General features: G+C 44.6%; 1 long non-coding RNA gene across 1 annotated transcript; it reads right to left on the reverse strand.

The window, feature by feature from the left end:
* On the reverse strand, window positions 392-19831 carry LOC108636455. The gene is made up of 3 exons (XR_001918399.1): window positions 19810-19831; window positions 19369-19547; window positions 392-1610 (listed from the first exon to the last, which is right to left on the reverse strand). It is a non-coding gene; the product is annotated as an uncharacterized LOC108636455 (long non-coding RNA).

Consider the following 20902-nt stretch of genomic DNA (forward strand, 5'->3'; position numbering starts at 1 on the left):
AGCAGTTTGAGAAATGGATGTCATTTAAAACTCACACTCATGGGAATGACTTCTGTTTTTTAAAAGGGAAGGCATAATTTCTATCAGTGGGAGAATAAATTTCTAATGATTTCATTGGAGAGGCTGGTGGGAGACAGAGGCAACAGAGACAACAGGCTCAAATCACAAAGCCTTTTTTGGTTTTTCTTTGCAGTAAAGGTGAATTCTAAGAAGAAAGTCTCGCTCAAAATGTTACTTGGTTTTTTGGAAATAAATAACAATTTGCACATGGTACAAAATTCATGGACGTGAACTTGGGCAAACTCTGGGAGATGGTGAGGGACGAGAAAGCCTGGTGTGCTGCAGTCCATTGGGTGTCAAACAGTCAGATACTACTTGGCAACTGAACAACAACAATAACAAAATTTAAAAAGCAGGTGGCCTTTCCTTAGCATTCCACGTTAATGAATTTGAATGTTCGAGGAGATCAGCATACATAGAGGTAGAGAATCCACTGTTCCTAATGACACAGTGATAGAAACTGTACTCCTAGGGGAGCCCCAACAGGTGGAAAAGTGGACTCTAAGGGCAAGGGACCAAGAATGCAAATGTGGTTCTAGGGCCTGTGAATGGGGGTGGCCAGAGAGGAGATCTCAGGGTGGGTGGCCTAAGGGCCTTCAGGCCCAGGGCTGGCCAGCAGTTAAGTCACCCTTGCTGCCTTATCGGCTACCAGACCTTCGGCCCTCAGATCCCTGGAGGGACAGTTCAGGGGGCAAACAAGAAAAGATGGGTCCAGTCACCCTGAAATCAAACAGGCTCAGAGAGAGCAGGAACCCAGGGAAGACAACTACCCTGGGGACTTGCGGAAAGCTTAGGAGGGCATCAGCCTTCCCACTAGGGAGAAATAGGGCTCCAGTCAATGGTTATTTTATCTCAAAGGACACATGACCTCAGCTCACACTGGAGTTATAAGCAGCCTTACTTTATATTATTATCTTTCTTGTTTATTGACACCAGGATCTCTGAGGCCAGGGAATGGGTCTCTTTTCCTCTGGTTTCAAGCCCCACTCCCCTGGCCAATAACAGTGAGCCCAGCACTGAATCCATTTTTGTGGCCACCTGTGACATTCTCATTGAGAGAGGACTGTGATTGTAATTCATATCAACCCCCAAACATACACACACACAGCACCTGGAAACAGCACAGGGGAGGGCAGAGGCACTGCTGGGCTGCCAGGAGCCCTGGGCCCTAGCCTGGCCCCCACTACCCGTGTGCCACTTTGGGCAGTCTCAGGGCAAAGCCCAGGACTAATCAGCTCTTGTTGTTCACACCCTCCAATCAACAGCTCAAGGAAACACAAAGCCATTCTTACGGCTGCTGTTCTGGCTGGACTGTAGGAAGGGCAAATAAGGCCATTTCTAAAGAATTCCCAACCTGTTCAGATATGAAGGTTATAACAGCCAGTGATTGGCATGAGCGGGGAAGTCCAGGAAAAGCCAGATTGCCAGGGTTCTTTGTAACTGCTTCTGCGGCTGTACTGATCAGGAACCAGCTCCAAGTCAAACATGTGTACAAAGAGGAGGCTCGAACCGCTTCTCTCAGCCCAGGCCCGGCCGTCTTGCTGCCTCCACTGGAGAGATAAGAAAGCAAAGACTAGGAAAGTTAACACAGTCATGTGAACATCAACAGGGTAGTCAAGAATTAACTCCATTAGGCCAATACTCATTCCAGACTTCTGAAAGACTCTAGGTGACTGAATTTCTGCCAAACTGAGGTTGTCATTACTTTCCAGGGACAAACATTCTCCAAGTGATGTCAGCATTATAATAATAGTGTGTGAAGGTTGGGGGCTTATGGGCAGATGAGCTAGCCATCAGCTTGGGGTTCTAAATTCTTGACATGGCTCAATTCAAAGTTTTGGTTTTAATTATTTTGAAGTGAGCCAGAATGTTCATGGCATGCACTGGTGTCATTTTGTTGTGCCCAATTTAAATCATAGTTCCAGGAGGCCGGTGTCCTGGAAATATGAACAATAAGTAAGCCCAGCCTGCTGCCCAGAGGCTACATTTCAACATTGCTTTGTTGTTGTCACATGTCATATACCCTGGAATTCTCAGGAGGTTATATAAAAAAAAAAAAAAAAAAAAACTTTTGACTTTTTATAAAATGTGGTTTCTTGAAAAATGAGCCAAAATGTCTTGGTGATAGAATGGAGGATTAAAAGAAGTAAATATTCTTGTTGTTTCTTAAGCCAGAAAGCAGAAGTTTTGGCTAAATTCAGAATAGGAGATAGAACCAGTGGAAGTTCAGATCCTAAAACTGACAAATTCACCTTTTTCTCTAAACAGTAATTTTAAAAAAAAAGCAATTTATAAAACCATTTCAAGTGATCAATGGCAATAGCAACAGCAACAAAAAAACAACTCTTTGATGAGCAAAAGAAGAAACTTCTGAGAAGTTGAAAAGCATTTGATGTGTAGCATGGCGATGTAACCATTCCCACAGAAGGCTCTGCACCCCAGAACTGTCCTGTCTTGTTTAAATGGAAGATCAAAGACTTCCCTAGTGGTACAGTGGATGGGAATCCATCTGCCAGTGCAGAGGACACAGGTTTGATCCCTGGTCTGGGAGGATTCCACATACTGAGGAGCACTAAGCCCATGCACCACAAGCACTGAGTCCTGAGAGTCCTGGGGCCTGTGAGCCACAACTACTGAAGTCCGTGCGCCCATAGCCCCTGTTCCACAACAAGAGGAGTCACCACGATGAGAAGCCCTCACACCACACAAACAGTAGTCCCTGCTCCCCGCAACTAAAGAAAGCTCAAGCAGCAACATGTTTAATTATCAAAGTAAATAAATAAAAACAGAGGAGAACTAATCTTCCACGCACGCACACACACACACACACACACACACACACACACACAAACATGTAACCCTTGTTGGAAATGGGATTCTGCAGGAAGGCAATGACCCAAGCAAAGTTTTCCAAACATACAGGTTTAGGGCTCATGAAGGTCTCCAGGTCTTAGTCTGGAGAAGACTGGAAGCCACTGGGGAGTCTTGCCTCACCATCAACTTGCTCATTCTTCCATTTTACCCCCACTCCCAGCCCATTTCAATCAGGATGTCATGGTGGCATGTCATCTAGTGGTTGAAATAATCACTGCAATTAACTGCCTCAGGCTTCCCATTTCGATTTTATTACACCTTATTTATTTATTTAACGGATCGTCATGGGGTGCCAAATGCTGAGACTATAATAGAGAATACAGACATGGGCTTTCCTTCAGGAACCTTATAGTCTCCTGAGGGATCAGACACATAAAATAAAATATGAAGATAGGATCATGATATATGATAGGGAGCTACAGAACACTGAGGATGGGACACCTAAATCAGATCTACCTCCCAAAGGAAGTATCATCAACACTGGGACCTAAAGAATGAGTAGGAATTCATTAAACAAAAGAGGAGAAGGGAAGAGCCTTCCAGGCAGAGGGAACAGTTCGCCTAAAACCCAAGTGTCAAGAGTTCAGTTTCAGTTCAGTAGCTCAGTCGTGTCCGACTCTTTGCGACCCCATGAATTGCAGCACACCAGGCCTCCCTGTCCATCACCAACTCCCGGAGTTCACTCAAACTCATGTTCATAGAGTCGGTGATGCCATCCAGCCATCTCATCCTCCATCGACCCCTTCTCCTCCTGCCCCCAATCCCTCCCAGCATCAGAGTCTTTTCCAATGAGTCAACTCTTCGCATGAGGGGACCAAAGTATTGGAGTTTCAGCCTCAGCATTAGTCCTTCCAATGAACACCCAGCACTGATCTCCTTTAGGATGGACTGGTTGGATCTCCTTGCAGTCCAAGGGACTCTCAAGAGTCTTCTCCAACACCACAGTTCAAAAGCATCAATTCTTCAGCACTCAGCTTTCTTCACAGTCCAACTCTCACATCCATACATGACCACTAGAAAAACCATAGCCTTGACTAGATGGACATTTGTTGGCAAAGTAATGTCTCTGCTTTTGAATATGCCATCTAGGTTGGTCATAACGTTCCTTCCAAGGAGTAAGCCTCTTTTAATTTCATGGCTGCAATCACCATCTGCAGTGATTTTGGAGCCTCCCAAAATAAAGTCTGACACTGTTTCTACTGTCTCCCCATGAAGTGATGGGACCAGATGCCATGATCTTCATTTTCTGAATGTTGAGCTTTAAGCCAACTTTTTCACTCCCCTCTTTCACTTTCATCAAGAGGCTTTTTAGCTCCTCTTCACTTACTGCCATAAGGGTGGTGTCATCTGCATATCTGAGGTTATTGATATTTCTCCCGGCAATCTTGATTCCAGCTTGTGCTTCTTCCAGCCCAGCGTGGTTGCCATTTCCTTCTCCAATGCATTAAAGTGAAAAGTGAAAGTGAAGTCGCTCAGTCATTTCCGACTCTTAGCTACCCCATGGACTGCAGCCCACCAGGCTTCTCCATCCATGGGATTTTCCAGGCAAGAGTACTGGAGTGGGATGCCATTGCCTTCTCCGCCTCATGATGTACTCTGCATATAAGTTAAATAAGCAGGGTGACAATATACAGCATGGATGTACTCCTTTTCCTATTTGGAACCAGTCTGTTGTTCCATGTCCAGTTCTAACTGTTGCTTCCTGACCTGCATACAGTTTTCTCAAGAAGTAGGTCAGGTGGTCTGGTATTCCCATCTCTTTCAGAATTTTCCACAGCTTATTGTGATCCACACAAATACTTTGGCATAGTCAATAAAGCAGAAGTAGATGTTTTTCTGGAACTCTCTTCCTTTTTCCAGATCCAGCAGATGTTGGCAATTTGATCTCTGGTTCCTCTGCCTTTTCTAAAACCAGCTTGAACATCTGGAAGTTCACAGTTCATACACTCTTGAAGCCTGACTTGGAGAATTTTTAGCATTACTTTGCTAGCATGTGAGGTGAGTGCAGTTGTGCAGTAGTTTGAACATTCTTGGCTTGCCTTTCTTTGGGATTGGAATGAAAACACTTTTCCAGTCCCGTGGCCACTGCTGAGTTTTCCAAATTTGCTGGCATATTGAGTGCAGTGCTTTCACAGATCATCTTTTAGGATTTGAAATAGCTCACCTGGAATTCCACTAGCTTTGTTTGAAGCTTCCTAAGGCCCACTTGACTTCGCATTCCAGGATGTCTGACTTTAGGTGACTAATCACACCATCATGGTTATCTGGGTCATGAAGATCTTTTTTGTATAGTTCTTCTGTGTGTTCTTGCCACCTCTTCTTAATATTTTCTGCTTCTGTTAGGTCCATACCATTTCTGTCCTTTATTGAGCCCATCTTTTCATGAAATGTTACCTTGGTATCTCCAATTTTCTTGAAGAGATCTCTACTATTTCCCATTCTATTGTTTTCCTCTCTTTCTTTGCATTGATCACTGAGGAAGGCTTTCTTGTCTCTCTTTGCTGTTCTTTGGAACTCTGCATTCAAATAGGTATATCTTTCCTTTTCTCCTTTGCCTTTTACTTCTCTTCTTTTCACAGCTATTTGTAAGGCCTCCTCAGACAGCCATTTTGCCTTTTTGCATTTGTTTTTCTTGGGGATGGTCTTGATCCCTATCTCCTGTACAATGTCATGAACCTCCATCCATAGTTCTTCAGGCACTCTGTCTATCAGATTTAATCCCTTGAATCTATTTGTCACTTCCACTGTACAATCATAAGGGATTTGATTTAGGTCATACCTGAATGGTTTAATGGTTTTCCCTACCTTCTTCAATTTAAGTCTGAATTTGGCAATAAGGTGTTCATGATCTGAGCCACAGTCAGCTTCTGGTCTTGTTTTTGCTGACTGTATAGAGCTTCTCCATCTTTGGCTACAAAGACTATAATCAATCTGATTTTGGTATTGACCATCTGGTGATGTCCATGTATAGAGTCTTCTCTTGTGTTGTTGGAAGAGGGTGTTTGCTATGACCAGTACGTTCTCTTGGCAAAACTCTATTAGCCCTTGCCCTGCTTCATTCTGTATACTCCAAGGCCAAATTTGCCTGTTACTCCAGGTATTTCTTGACTTCCTACTTTTACATTCAAGTCCCCTATAATGAAAAGGACATCTTTTGGGGGTGTTAGTTCTAGAAGATCTTGTAGGTCTTCATAGAACCATTCAACTTCAGCTCCTTCAGCATTACTGGTGGGGCATAGACTTGGATTACTGTGATATTGAATGGTTTGCCTTGGAAACGAACAGACATCATTCTGTCGTTTTTGAGACTGCATCTAAGTACTGCATTTTGGACTCTTCTGTTGACTATAATGGCTACTCCATTTCTTCTAAGGGATTCTTGCCCATGATAGTAGCTATAATGGTCATCTGAGTTAAATTCACCCATTCCAGTCCATTTTAATTGACTGATTCCTAATGTGTTGATGTTCACCCTTGCCATCTCTTGTTTGACCACTTCCAATTTGCCTTGATTCATGGACCTAACATTCCAGGTTCCTATGCAATATTGCTCTTTATAGCATCGGACCTTGCTTCCATCCCCAGTCACATCCACAACTGGATGTTGTTTTTGCTTTGGCCCCGTCTCTTCATTCTTTCTGGAGTTATTTCTCCAGTGATCTCCAGTAGCATATTGGGTGCCTACCAAGCTGGGGATTTCATCTTTCAGTGTCCTATCTTTTTGCCTTTTCATACTGTTCATGGGGTTCTCAAGGCAAGAATACTGAAGTGGTTTGCCATTCCCTTCTCCAGTGGACCATGTTTTGTCTGAACTCTCCACCATGACCCATCCATCTTGGGTGGCCCTACATGGCATGGCTCATAGTTTCATTGAGTTAGACAAGGCTGTAGTCCATGTGATCAGATTGGTTAGTTTTCTGTGATTGTGGTTTTCATGCTTTCTGCCCTCTGATGGAGAAGGATAAGAGGCTTATGGAAGCTTCTTGATGGGAGAGACTGACTAAGGGGGAAACTAGGTCTTGCTCTGATGGGTGGGGCCATGCTCAGTAAATCTTTAATCCAGTTTTCTGTTGTGTTCCCTCCCTGTTATTTGACCTGAGGCCAAACTATGGTGGAGGGAATGAAGATAATGGCAACCTCCTTCAAAGGGTTCCATGCAAGCACCGCTGCACGCAGTGCCCCCAACCCTGCAGCAGGCCACTGCCAACCCGCGCCTCCACCGGAGACTCCTACCCTCACCCTAACCCCTCGTCTCAACCCCAAAGAATGCCGTGAGGTTATTCTTTACTTTTTTTTCTTCCCAGGCATGAGTTGCTCATCTCACATGACCTTGAGGTCTCTTTTCCTTCTGTCAGCAAAGAAGTTTGTTTTGCATTGTAATCATTCTTAAGCAGGGAAGAAATTCAGATCCTGCACAAATAGCTCTGGGAATGCCAAACTCCTTTCTAAGCACAAAGTCCTTGATGAGGAATCATGGCCACTCTGAGGGTGAGGTCCTGGGAAACTGTGCATCTGCAGCCTCTGGGCATTGTGAAGAGTAGCCCGATCCCCTCAGGCCGCCTCACTCGGAAGAGGCTGGCCGTGGAATGGTCACCGGTACCCCATGTGACCCACTTCCCTACCTATTCAGGTAGGAAGCACAGGTACAGGGATCAAGTGCACAAACCTTGGGGTCAGTTCCCTCCATGGTTCAGTCTCAGTTCTGCCTCAACCTGCAAGCGGCTCAGCTGTTTGACCTTAGGCCAACAACTTCATCTCCCCAAACACTGCATCCTCTTCTTCAAAAGGAGAATAAAAATCACAAAACCTACCTAATAGAGTTATGGAGAGAAGTAGATGAGGTTGTAGATACACGTAATTCACTTGGCGCAGGGTCTGGCATACAAGAAATACTCAATAAAGATTAAAGAACAAAGACGGTCATGTCTTGGATCCCATTTCAGTCATAAGTGAGCAAAGGGCTTAAGGCAGCAGGCTTGGATAATCAGGAACTGGAATCTAGGATTAAACACACCCAGAGGAGTGGGCTGGTGCTGAGAACAAAGCAAGGGCCTCATCACATCAGACATGTGACTCTGAGAGGAGGGTGAGAGCCAGCAGTCCAGATGGGTAGTCCTCCTCTGGGCAGCTGAGAAAGGGCTAAGACAGGGGCCCAAGTGCACAGCAAACAGGGTAGAAATGAAATCTCTATGGAATAGTCAGAGAATCTGATAGACTGATAGGAGGTTTGGCTCTGCCAGTTCTGAGTAGGAGTCACAATTCTTGCCACTACAAACCAGCATAAGCTCATTTAACCTTGGGGTAGCTGAATCTAGTTTAAACAAAGTCATCAACCAGTCTCCAGATCTCAGCTCTACTTCCTTCTATGTTAGCTTTGTTGTCAAGCAGGCTTGCTCTTTAGGGTTTCCCAGGTAGCACAGTGGTAGAGAATCCACCTGCCAATGCAGGAGATCCAAGAGACACGAGTTTGATCTCTGGGTTGGGAAGATTGCCTGGAGTAGGAAATGGCAACCCACTCCAGTATTCTTCCCTGGAGAATCTTATGGACAGAGGAGCCTGGCAGGCTACAGTCCACAGAGCCGCAAGGAGTCAGAGAAGACTGAACTCATGAGCATCTTAGGCTTGCTCTTTATCTTCACTAAAAGTCAACCAGCAGTTCCAAATGTATCTCTGCATGCAACTCCAGCAGAGAGACAACACCTCTTCAGCCATAATTCCAGCAAAAATCAAGGGTGACATTCATTAGCTTGACCGGGGTCACATGCCCATCTCTGAACCAATCACCATAAGAAGGAAAAAGGAGTATTCTGATTGGCCAAGCATGAATCATACATTCAATCTGGAACACAAACTACTGATACATGAACTGAACATAAAGAAGGATTCCCTAAAAAAAAAAACAGGGGCCTTGATTCTGGCAGAAGGTGTCAACCTAAAAACAAAACCATTAAAGTTTAGTTCAGAGACAAGGTATTTAATTAGGGCCAAAGAACTGCAATTCAGAATACACAGATTTAGATAGAAAAAAAATTGGTGTCCTCATGATAGGAAAGGGTCTCATGATGTTTATGGGGAAAAAGAGAGGGAGATGAGGTAAGCTGTTTTTTAAGAAGAGCTCACTGGTGCAAGTCAAGGTAATTCATCCGGTGAAGTGTTCATTGATAAAAGATGAGGTAAATCCAGATTTGTATTAATACTTCACTGGTCAGGTGAAGCAGTCACTAGGTGAAAGTTCACTGATGGGTCGTTTCAACAGGACATTCTGGTTTTTCTGCTGATTTGGAATGTTGGTGGTTTTGTCCAGTTCAGAAGTACAGAAAACAGGACATGAAAGGCAGTTCCTCTGGAATGACTGCTTCAGCTTTATTTTATATGGCTCCAACTCATGTCATCTTTCACAGAGGAATGAGGACAAGAGGTGACCTTGTTTTGTCCCTGTGTGAGACATCCCAGTGGCCAGATGTCCCTGGAACTAAGGTACTCAGTCCCCTGAGCATCTGTCCAGTTCTGCAGCTTGGTCCTCGGGCAGAGGATTCCAGCAGTGCTGGACAGCAGGTGGGAAGAGTCTCTCCCCCCAGAGAGCTGTGACACCGCAGATGGCACTTACTGAGAAAGCAGTGCTGGGGAGAATCAGGCACAGCTGGTTTGCACAAGCCCCCAGCTAGATCCCCCTAGCGTCCTTCAAGAGAGTCTGTAAAGGACAAAAAATGGGGAATCTTATTGGGGGAGGGAAGTGGGGAGATGCTAAAATGCCTCTAGCACTCCAGAAAGCTAGGACTACAGTGCCCAAAGCCCCCGGGTTGCTGGCAGCCTTGGACTGGGAAGGCATTAAGGACGGTGCTCCTGCTCAGACACTCTTGCTCTTCTCACTCCTTTCTTCCCCAGCTATCCTCCGCCCATACCCCAGTACCTTATGAACTATGCAGGCCTGTGAGGGCACTCTTTCTCTCCTGACACTCGTCTCCTGGGCCCTTGTATTCATTAGGCGGCTCAGCACCCATTGTGGGCCACATTCTGCACCAACTGCTGCAGAGAGTCCCTAGATATAGCCCACAACTTCTAGGAACACACAGTTCTAGAAAGTGTGCATTCTTTACTTTTAATTGCACAAGTTAACATGACTCCTGACTTGACTCTTGACTCCACTTTCCTCAGCCACTTGTCTCCACTCTCCCCAGCCAGTCACTCCCTCCAAGAAGCCTCAGTTATACATTTGATGTCTATCTGTTGAAACATTTTTCTGCATATGTACATCATAATATGTTCACTTGTAGAAGCATAAGCTAAGCCAGAAGTTAGTTTTTTTTGTTTTGGTGACTGTTGAAAATTAGATTCAGGGATGTCCCTGGTGTTCCAGTGGCTAAGACTCCACACTCCCAACGCAGGGGACCTGGGTTCAATCCCTGGTCAGGGAACTAGGTTCCACACGCCACATCTAAGAGTTTGCATGCTGCAACTAAAATCCCCCACTCCAAAACGAAGCTCAAAGACCCCAAGCGCCACAGCTAAAAGAAAAAAGGCTTTGGCAAAGCCAAAGAAATAAATATTAGGGGGGAGAAAAGGGTTAAAAGGGTTTACCATGAGAAGTCTCCCTCCAACCCCATCCCCCAGCCAGGGATGAGCAATTCCCTTTCAGAGCAGCCAGCCAGGTCATTGGTTTCCAGTGCTTCCTTCCAAATAAGCTAGGCCGGAAGTTGACAAATCTTGTCTGGAAAGGACCAGTTCAGTTCAGTTCAGTCGCTCAGTCGTGTCTGATTCTTTGCGACCCCATGAATCGCAGCATGCCAGGCCTCCCTGTCCATCACCATCTCCTGGACCAGATGATAAATATTTTAGGTTTGGTGAGCTTATGGTCTCTGTCATAACTACCCAACTCTGCCAGTGTATTGAGAAAACAACCATAGACAATACACTAATTCATGAACACGACCATGTGCCAATCAAGCTTTGCTTGTGAACACTGAAACTTGAATTTCATATCTTTTTTGTGTATGGTGAAATAATATTCTTCTTTTGATTGTTTTTCAACTGTTGAAAAATCTAAACATCATTCTTAGCTGGGCTGTACCAAGGTAGGCAGCAGGCTGGATTTGGCCTGTGGACTATAGTTTGCTAACCCTGGTCTATTCACAGAAAAAAACACAAGTACCCATAAACATTCTTTCTCCTCTTTTTTCCATAAGGGGACATGCTATACATACTGTTTCGTACATTGATTTTCTCACTTGGTGATACATCATTTTTTAAAAAACAATTTTATTTATTTGTTTATCGGCTGCTGGGCCTTTGTTGCTGTGAGGGCGTTTCTCTAGTTGCGAGCAGGGGCTCCTCTCTAGTTACAGTCCATAGTCTCATTGCAGTGGCTTCTCTTTCTGCGGAGCACAGGCTCTAGAGCACAGGCTTAGCAGCTGTGGCATGTGGGACCTTCCCGTATCAGGGGTGAAACCCATGGCTCCTGCACCGGCGGGCAGATTCTTTACCGCTGCACTAAAGAGAAGTCCCATTATGCATCTTAAAGATCATGCCATGTCGGGGCATATGAAAGTGAAGGTGAAGCCGCTCAGTCATGCCCGACTCTTTGCGACCATATGGACTACAGCCTACTAGGCTCCTCCATCCATGGGATTTTCCAGGCAAGAGTACTGGAGCGGGTTGCCATTTCCTTTACCTTTGGCATAGTATTACATTTTGTTCCATGGTGGTACGTTTACAGTAATTTACTTATTGATGCATATTTAGGTTGTTTTCTTTTGCTATTTTAGACAAAATTTCATTGAAAAAATTTGTATTTATTTGTATGTGTGGGCCTTTTGAGCTTTATTGAGATACAATCCACACATCATACAACTCATCCGTTTTAAGTGCACAATTAACTGGCTTTTAGCATATTTACAGAGCTGTGCACACAGCAGTGCATTCAGTTTTAGAACCTTGCCATTACCCCCAAACAAATCCCTTACTCTTTAGCTGTCATCCCCTACTAAGTCCTAGGCAACCACTTAACTACTTTCTGTCTCTCTGGATTTGCCTATTTGGACTATTTATACGGAATCATAAAATATTGATCTTTTGCAACTTAGCACAAAGTTTTCAAGGTTAATCCATGTTTTAGCATGTTATTGGTATTTCATTGCTATTTATGGCAGAATAATATTCTGTTGTATGGCTATACCATATTTTACTTATCCATTCATCAGCTTTCGAGTATCTCAATTGTTTCCACTTTGGGACTATTATGAATAATGATTCTATGAACATTTTTGTACACATTTTTTTTGTGAACATTTGCTTCCATCTGGGCCTCCCAGGTAGTGCTAGTGGTAAAAAAAAACCCACCTGCCAATGCAGGAGATGCTAGAGACACGGGTTCGATCCCTGGGTCAGGAAGATCCCCTGGAGAAGGAGATGGCAACCCACTCCAGGACACGTGCCTGGAAAATTCCATGGACAGAGGAGCCTGGTGGGCTACCATCCATAGGAGCACCATTTTATATTCCTACCAGCAGCACCTGAGGATTTCAATTTCTCCACAGTCTTGCCAACACTTTCCACTATCTGTCTTTTTTATTATAGCTATCCCAGTGGATATGAAGCAGTATCTCATTGTATTGTGTACATTTTTTGAAGCCAAGTATATTGTTCTGAGATTTTAAAAATGTATTTCTATATCTTGGGCTTTCCCACACACACACACACACACACACACACATATACATGTAGGTCTTCTTTCAGGTTGTTAAATGCTAGGTAGTATGCCAGAGAAAAACTGGAGCCCAGTTCAGTCATTCCCTCCTGATGGCTATCTAGGCTGTTTCCAACTTTTTATCAGTACAAACAGCATAGCGAAGCACATTCTTGTTTACATCCTTGTGCAGAGAGTAAGCATTTCCTGAGGACAGTCTTTGAAGTGGAATTGCTGGATGAAGAAGTATGCACATGTGAATTTTTTTAAATGTTACAAACTATCCTCTGGAAAAACTCTACCAATTAGCCTTCTACCAATAGTGTATGAGAGTGTTCGTTTCACTACACCCATGCCAGCCCTGGATATTACCCCTTTCATGGTGCTGCATCTAGTTTTCATTTGCATTTCCCTCATCAATGTGAGGTTGACTACAGGGCCATATCCCAGCTGTGGTTCTCCTCCTCTTTGGCACCAGAGTGCTGCCCGTTCATCTCTGTCTTCCATACAGCCAGCCCAGAGGTGAATGCAGCACCTACTGATAAATGCTGGAGTCAGGCACTGTGACTTTCGCAGTCCTATCTGACAAAAATGTGTTCTGAGACCATACAAAATTTTACAGTGTTTTGGTTCTCCAAGATTTCATTGCAGATGTTAGAGCTTCTATCTGAGCTGTGCTGTCTTCTAAGCCTTAAAGAAATCAGGAATCCTTGGCTCCTGGTCTAGAGTGCAATTTTTTAGTGAACAGCAGAACTTGAATACCTGGTCAGGCTGGAACACGGGAGTATTTCAAAACAGGTCCTAGGATCCTGAGGAACAAGAAAACTCTTTGGCTAGAAACCTCCTGATACCATCATTCAAATGGAATGCAAAAAACCTTAGGGGTCATTTAAAGCTATCTTCTTTGTACAAATCAGGAGACCTAGGCCCCAGCTAGAGAAGTGATTTGCTGCAGGTCACATAACTAGTTAAGAACAGAGCTGTGAGTGCAGCCGAGATTCTGATTCCAGGCCAGGGCTCTTTCCTCAAAACACGTGGAGTCAGAGAATTCACATCTAAACCCCTTCCAAAGCTCCTCTGCTCCTAAATGGAGAGTATGACCTTTCTCAAAGCAGCACAGAGTGGGGATTAAGGGCCCTGTTTTTTGAACCAGACAGTTATAGATTTAAATCCCAGCACAGCCACCAAGGTCTAGTAACTTTGCTCTTTGATCCTTAGTGTCTTCTTCTTTAACAGTTAATACTACCTACTTCAAGGATTATATTTGTAGTTATTATTATCTGTCTTACAGGACTATATCAGATTTTGTTTTTCCGTCTCTCAGTTATGTCTGACTCTACAGACTGTAGCATGCCAGACTTCCCTGCCCTTCTCCAACTCCCAGAGGTTGCTCAAACTCATGTCCATAGTGTCAGTGATGTCATCCAACCATCTCATCCTCTGTCGTCCCCTTCTCCTACCTTCAATCTTTCCCAGCTTTTTCTAATGAGTCAGCTCTTTGCATCACGTGGCCAAAGTATTGGCACTTCAGCTTCAGCATCAGTCCTTCCAATGAATATTCAGGACTAATTTCCTTTAGGATTGACTAGTTTGATCTCCTTGCAGTCCAAGGGACTCTCAAGAGTCTTCTCCAACACCACAACTCTAAAGCATCATTTCTTCAACGCTCAGCTTTCTTTATGATCCAACTCTCACATCCCTACATGACTTCTGGAAAAACCAAAGCTTTGACTAGACAGACCTTTGTTGGCAAAGTAATGTCTCAGCTTTTTAATAAACTGTCTAGGTTGGTCATAGCTTTTCTTCCAAGGAGCAAGCATCTTTTAATTTCATGGCTGCAGTCACCATCTGCAGTGATTTTGGAGCCCTCCAAAATAAAGTCTGTCACTGTTTCCATTGTTTCCCCATCTATTTGCCATGGAGTGATGGGACCAGATGCCATGATCTTAATTTTTTGAATGTTGAGTTTTAAGCCAGCTTTTTCATTCTCCTCTTTCACCTTCATCAAGAAGATCTTTAGTTCTTCTTCACTTTCTGTCATAAGGGTGGTGTCATCTGCATATCTGAGGTTATTAATATTTCTCCCAGCAATCTTAATTCCAGCTTGTGCTTCCTCCAGCCTGGCATTTTGCATGATGTACTCTGCATATAAGTTAAATAAGCTGGGTGACAATATACAGCCTTGCTGTACTCCTTTCCAAATTTGGAACCAATCCATTGTTCCATGTCCGGTTCTAACTATTGCTTCTTGACTTACATACAGGTTTCTCAGGAGGCAAGTAAGGTGGTCTGGTATTCCCATCTCTTTAATAATTTTCCACAGCTTGCTGTGATCCACACAGTCAAAGGCTTTGGCATAGTCGATAAAGCAGAAGTAGATGTTTTTTCTGGAATTATCTTGCCTTTTCTATGATCCAACGGATGTTGGCAATTTGATCTCTGGTTCCTTTGCCTTTTCTAAATCCAGTTTGAACATCTGGAAGTTCTCGGCTCACATACTGTTGAAGCCTGGCTTGGAGAATTTTGAGCATTACTTTGCTAGCATGTGAAATGAGTGCAGTTTAAATGAGCCTAATTCAGTAAGCACTCATTAAACTGTGCCTTTAATTTTCCCCCTCTAACTGCCTCTTCTCTTGGGTGATTTGGCTATGAGGATATAAAGATTAATTTATCATAGCATAAGGAATTCCTGGTTCAGACTGCAGGAAGTTGGGTGGATCATGTGTCCCCCACTTTGTTATTTCATCTGGGTTGGCTTGAGTTGCCACCCCCCTAGTCATTCTTTTATTAAACCAACATTCACAGCAGAGGGACTGTCCACATCCTTGTTTATCTCCACTGTATAAATTAGAAAGAGCTGAGAACAGTGGTTTGGTTTGGTTTTGATCTCAGTGGTTCTGTCAACCTTCACTGCCGTTAGAATCATTTGGGAGCATTACAAAAACACCAGAGATGGACCCCATTGCTTCACTTACCCCTTATCCTGATCAGATTGGGAATAGGACCCAGGAGGCTTAAAAGTTCCCCTGATGATTCTTACTGAAGTCAGGCTGGAGAGCTACTGTTCTACATGAGTGCTTCTCAACTTTACTATCCATCTGAGTCACCTATAGAGCTGGGCCCCTTCCAGTCAGTAGGTCTGGAGTGGAGTCTATGAATTTGCAGTTCTTACAAGTTTCCACGTAATGTGGATGCTACCAATCTGGGGACCAGTGCTCTTCATTTTTTGTTAATTCTTTGTTCATTTTTGGCTGTGCTCCATCTTCACTGCTGCAAGGGCTTTCCTCTGGTCGTGGTGAGCAGGGGCTGCTCTTCGTTGCAGAGCATGGGCTTCTCATTGCAGCGGCTCTTGTTACAGAGCGCTGGCTCTAGTGTGTGCGGGCTTTGGTAGATGTGGCCCATGGGCTCAGTAGTTGTGGTTCTCGGGCCCTAGAGCACACGTTCAATAGTTGTGTGGTGCACAAGTTCAGTTGCTCCACAGCATGTCTGATCTTCCCAGACCAGGGACTGAACCCATGTCTCCTGCATTGGCGAGTGGATTCTTCACCACGGAGCCACCAGGTAGGCCCTGGGGAACGCTCTTCAATAACCGCTGATCTAGATGAACCTGAGTGGACCTTTGGGTTTCTTTCCTTCCCAGCATCATTTTCCACTCTGGTGAGAGCTCGTGACTTGTCTTTAGTGAACTACCCATCCTCATATCTTAGGCCATAGATGTAAGTGGCCTCCCAACTTTGGAGGTAAGAACATGACCAAGCCTGGCCAGTAAACAGACTCTATACCCTGGCTCCAGCGAGTGATTGGTTCAGCAATGGGCATGTCACTTAACAGTCAAGTGAGAGTCAGCCCTGGTACTTTTGCTGGAACTCTTGGGAAGAAGTGCTAAGCTGGTAAGATGGAAGCCTAGGGCTGCTTGGGAAGAACCTGCCCAAGGATGAAGCAGGCAAAGGAGAGCAGCAGAGCCGAGAAGAGACCAAGTCCTGGATGATAACCTTCTTATCTCCTGGATCCAGCCAAGCCTGAATTCAGACCTAAATATTTCAGTTATCTGGGTCAATAAATTCCCTTTTGGTACATCACAGGGAATATAACCAATATTTTATAATAACTTTCAGTGGAGTATAATATATAAAAATATCAAATCACTATGTTGCGTATCTGAAATGAATATAACATTGTAAATCAACTACATTTCGATAAATAAATTCTCTTTTTAGCTTAGGCCAGTTTGAGGTGTGTTTTTTCATGTGCAGTTCAAGAAGTGCTGGGAATTACATGGTGGTCCAGTGGTTAGGAGTCTGTGCTTTCACTGCCAAGGGCCTGGTTTTGATCCCTGGTTGGGGAACTAAGATCCAAAAGCCATGCCACTTAGCCAAAAAACAAAAAAAAGTGCTGCCTCCATGGAATATCTAAAGTGCCTTCCTACCCAGAGACTGGGTGGGACTCCAGGGTCTATCCTGATTGCTGCTCCTGCTAGGCAATGATCTTCCAAAAGCCCCCAGAACGGAGCAGCAGAGCTCCTAGAGGTCATCTAGCACCACTCTCCTCCTTGTTTCTGTGGGGAGACCTGAGGCACAAGGAGGGGTGAGGTCATGTCCTGAGTCATGCACACAACAAAGCTGAAAGGATATCAGATCTTGGCTCTGTCAATAAATCCACCCAAACCAGTGGGTGATAACAGCCACCACTTCGATGCCCAAACACTGACAAGTCTCCTTCTCAAGGGCACCCACACAGGGACTGAGGCTCCTTCCTTCAGCATAAGAAGCAGCGTTACTGTGTCTCAGTTTCTCTAATTGCAATTGAACAAACACAGAGGTAAATTCTATTGTTCTTAATAAAGCGGAGTTTATGGAAATAGGGAAAAATTTTTTCAGGGGACAAATATGAGCAAAAAGAGGAAAATAAAACCCCCAGTAGTCTCACCACTTGGCTAACATTGACAACATTTGGGGAGCGTGTTCCTTTGTGTTTGTTTGCTTTATCTATAAAGATTTACATCAGGTAAGGTGGAGACTGGCCCTGAGAGACCCAAACTACCTTCAATCAGGAATGAATTGGGGTGAGTCTTAGAAGTGAAAGAGGAGGAGATTTCTTCCTGTCTTTGGGGTTGTATCAGACAGGGTTCTTTGTGTAAGCACCAGAAATGAGAGAGGAGGGGATTCTTTTGGAAGACCAATGAGAGCTTACATAATTGATAAAAGACTAGAAGAGCACACTTGGGTCAGCAGGAGTTAAGGAAACTCTGAGGGTCAAGAAGAAGAAAGTAGGAAAACCATCACTCACTTGATAGGGACATAGGTCAGGATGCTATCAGTGATCCACAATGGCTATTGCCACAAAGAGAATGACCAGAAACCATTCCTCTGTCCTTGCCAGAGTCAGAGTCCTGAGGAAAGACCATTTGGGACCACATGTTCCCCACTAGTTCATCAGGTAGAAAGAGGAGGGACCTGATCTCTTTGACTTCAACTGGAGGAGGCCAGCAGCGGAAGGAAGGATTCAAGAAGTACTGCTCCCTCAAAATAGTCACGGACGGATGATTTTCCTTAATGAAAGGAGGGTGCCCTTAGGAGGGGGTGGTGTACAGCTTCAAACCAAGAGTTACCCACTAGAGAGCTAGAGGGGGCAAGAGCTTCGAGGTTGCTGCTTCTAGGACCAGTTTATCACTGATGCTGCAAATCAGTCCCAAGCCACTACCCCAGCACACTGTTGGCATACCTGGGAAATAGAGCAACCATGTTTGAGTGTAGGTAGAAATAAAGAGCCACAACATTGGGTGTCCAGGCTATAGGTCATGGAGTGTGTGCAAGAAAAGTTTCTTCCTTTTCCCAAATCCCCGTGGGAAGCACCTGCAGGACCAGCGAGATGGAATTTGCCTCCATCAGTGAAGTGGTTTCCTTAGAGGGCAGGGGCTATACCTGGTGCTGAGTATTGTTGACTGTGTGTCTCCAGGCTCTGGAGATGTGTTATGTTAGAGGAGCATTGACTGTAGGCAACCCAGCCGCCCGGTTTTAACAGTGTCCCCATGTGGCAGAATTCAGCAACTGCAGGATACACAACCGTCAGGCTTCCAGGTTTTTCTCCTTCAGGAGATGACAACGAGAACTGCCCCTTTGGACTAAATAACTGCTCTGAGAGTTATCCTGGAAGGGAGGACCCCATGCTGGGGAGAGTCATTCTCAGAAGAGTAGAGATGGGAACTCAAGTCATTCAATTTTAGTAATAAAAATCACATGACATAGCATCCTCTTCCACAAAACCCAATTCACCAAGATCCTTCTGGTACTGATATCCTACTGGCTACAATCTATCCAGCTCTCCTTGAATCTGTCTCACAGTTTTCCATCATACATAACCATGGGGATAGCATCCATCTGCTTGTCCATTGTCTTGCTCAAGTTCAGACATATGTGCTAACTTGCTTCAGTCATGTCCAACTCTTTGCAACCCCATGGACAATAGCCTGCCAAGCTCCTCTGTCTATGGGATTCTCCAGGCAAGAATACTGGAGTGGGTTGCCATTTCCTTCCCCAGGGGATTTTCCCAACCCAGGAATCAAACCTGCATCTCGTATGTCTCCTGCATTGGCAGGCAGGTTCTTTACCACTAGTGACACCTGGGAAACCTATGTTGCTATCATTTCCTTGTCAAAGAGGGACTTAAGGGGCTTACTGAAGGGAAGTGAAGGTACTGAATCCCTGACATTCAATGTCCCCTTTATTTCTGTGGGTGGTTTGTTGGAGACTCACATTGTACTGGAAGTTTGGAGTCTTGATCCTCGTTTCGAGCTTGACCATTAACTTGCTGTGTGATCTTGAGCAAGTTGCTGGAGCTTTCTGAACTCTACATCCTTCCTCAAGCAAGTAGCTTCACATTGCCCACTTCAGGGGCTGTTCATTGGTTTGAAAGAAGTTAACGTTGCAGAAACCTAGAAAAGACAAAACAAATAATTATTAACAACAAGTAATATGGGGAGATTTTCCGCTGCAGTACTGGCTCTTCTGTGTCTGCAGAGCTAAGAAAACAGGAAATAGGGTTTTGGTTCAGAAAAACAGCTGTTCAGGGATATTTCTGTGTGTTGATGTACATGTGTTTGAATCTCTCTCTGATTCATATTTTTCTCCGGGTGTTCCTCTGTCTTTCTATCTCTCCCCTTCCCCTACTCCTTCTGGACCTTTTCCTAGTCTTACCCTGGCCAGAGCTGAAGTGTTATCATGAGTGATAGTTCCCTTAAATCAGGTCTGTCCTGCCCTAATGGTTGCGAGGCAAAATCAGGCCAAGTCAAAACAGTCTCTGCGCTTTTCTGGCTCCAGACTTGAAAGACAGAGCTTTTCAGTCTCTTGCAAGTCCTAGGACCTCAGTGGCAGATCAGGGCCAAGGAACTCCAGGCTGCTGTACTAGGCTCCCGGGGATTGGGGTGAAGAGACAGGAGGGGGAGGGGAATTTGCCAGCAGTTGGAGACTCACAGCTTCAGGCCAAGGTAGGCAGCACTGATGTCACCAGCTCAGCCCTGCCTCTTGCCCACCCACTGGCCTCTGCCTGCTTTCTGCCTCTAGAGCCTCTGGGATCAAGACAAACCTGGGTGTAAATCCTGACTCCCCCCACCTACTCAGTGTGTAACCTTGGGCAAGTCATCATTAACTTGATGAATTGGGTTTCTTTGTCTGGGAAATGAAGATGAAAAGAGGTAAGCTGTAAGGACCAGGTTGAACAACAGTATAGCAGAGAGCAGGAGTCAGCCAGTCATGGGCTGCCTATGAAATCTGGCGCACTCTCTATTTTTGTATGTACCTGCAAGCTAAGAATTTGTGTTTGTGTGTGCCCAGTCATTTCAGCAGTGTCCTACTCTTTGCGACCCCGTGAACTATAGCCCTCCAGGCTCCTTTGTCCATGGGATTATCCAGGTAAGAATACTGGAGTGGGTTGCCATGGTTTCTAAATGACTGGGGGGAGTGGGACAAAAGAAAAAGTAATATTTCCTGACATTGAACATGATATGAAATTCAAACTTCAGTGTCTCTAAAGAAAGTTTTATTGGCACACAGTCACACCCATTTATTTATGTGCTGTCTAGGACAACAGAACTGAGTCATTGGAACAGGGACTGTATGTGATACTCAATGCCTAAAGTACTATCTGGCCCTTTACAGAAGAAGTGTGCCTACCCTTGGCACAGGTTAAAAAGTACAAACCACCTGGGTTCAAATTTCTGTTCTGTCACTTCCTAATTTTGTAACTCTGGGAAGGTCACTTAATTCATATGTGCACAACTTTTTCTTCTGT

The sequence above is a fragment of the Capra hircus genome, chromosome 7 (assembly GCF_001704415.2).
Source record: "Capra hircus breed San Clemente chromosome 7, ASM170441v1, whole genome shotgun sequence".
NCBI classification, from domain to species: Eukaryota; Metazoa; Chordata; class Mammalia; order Artiodactyla; family Bovidae; genus Capra; species Capra hircus.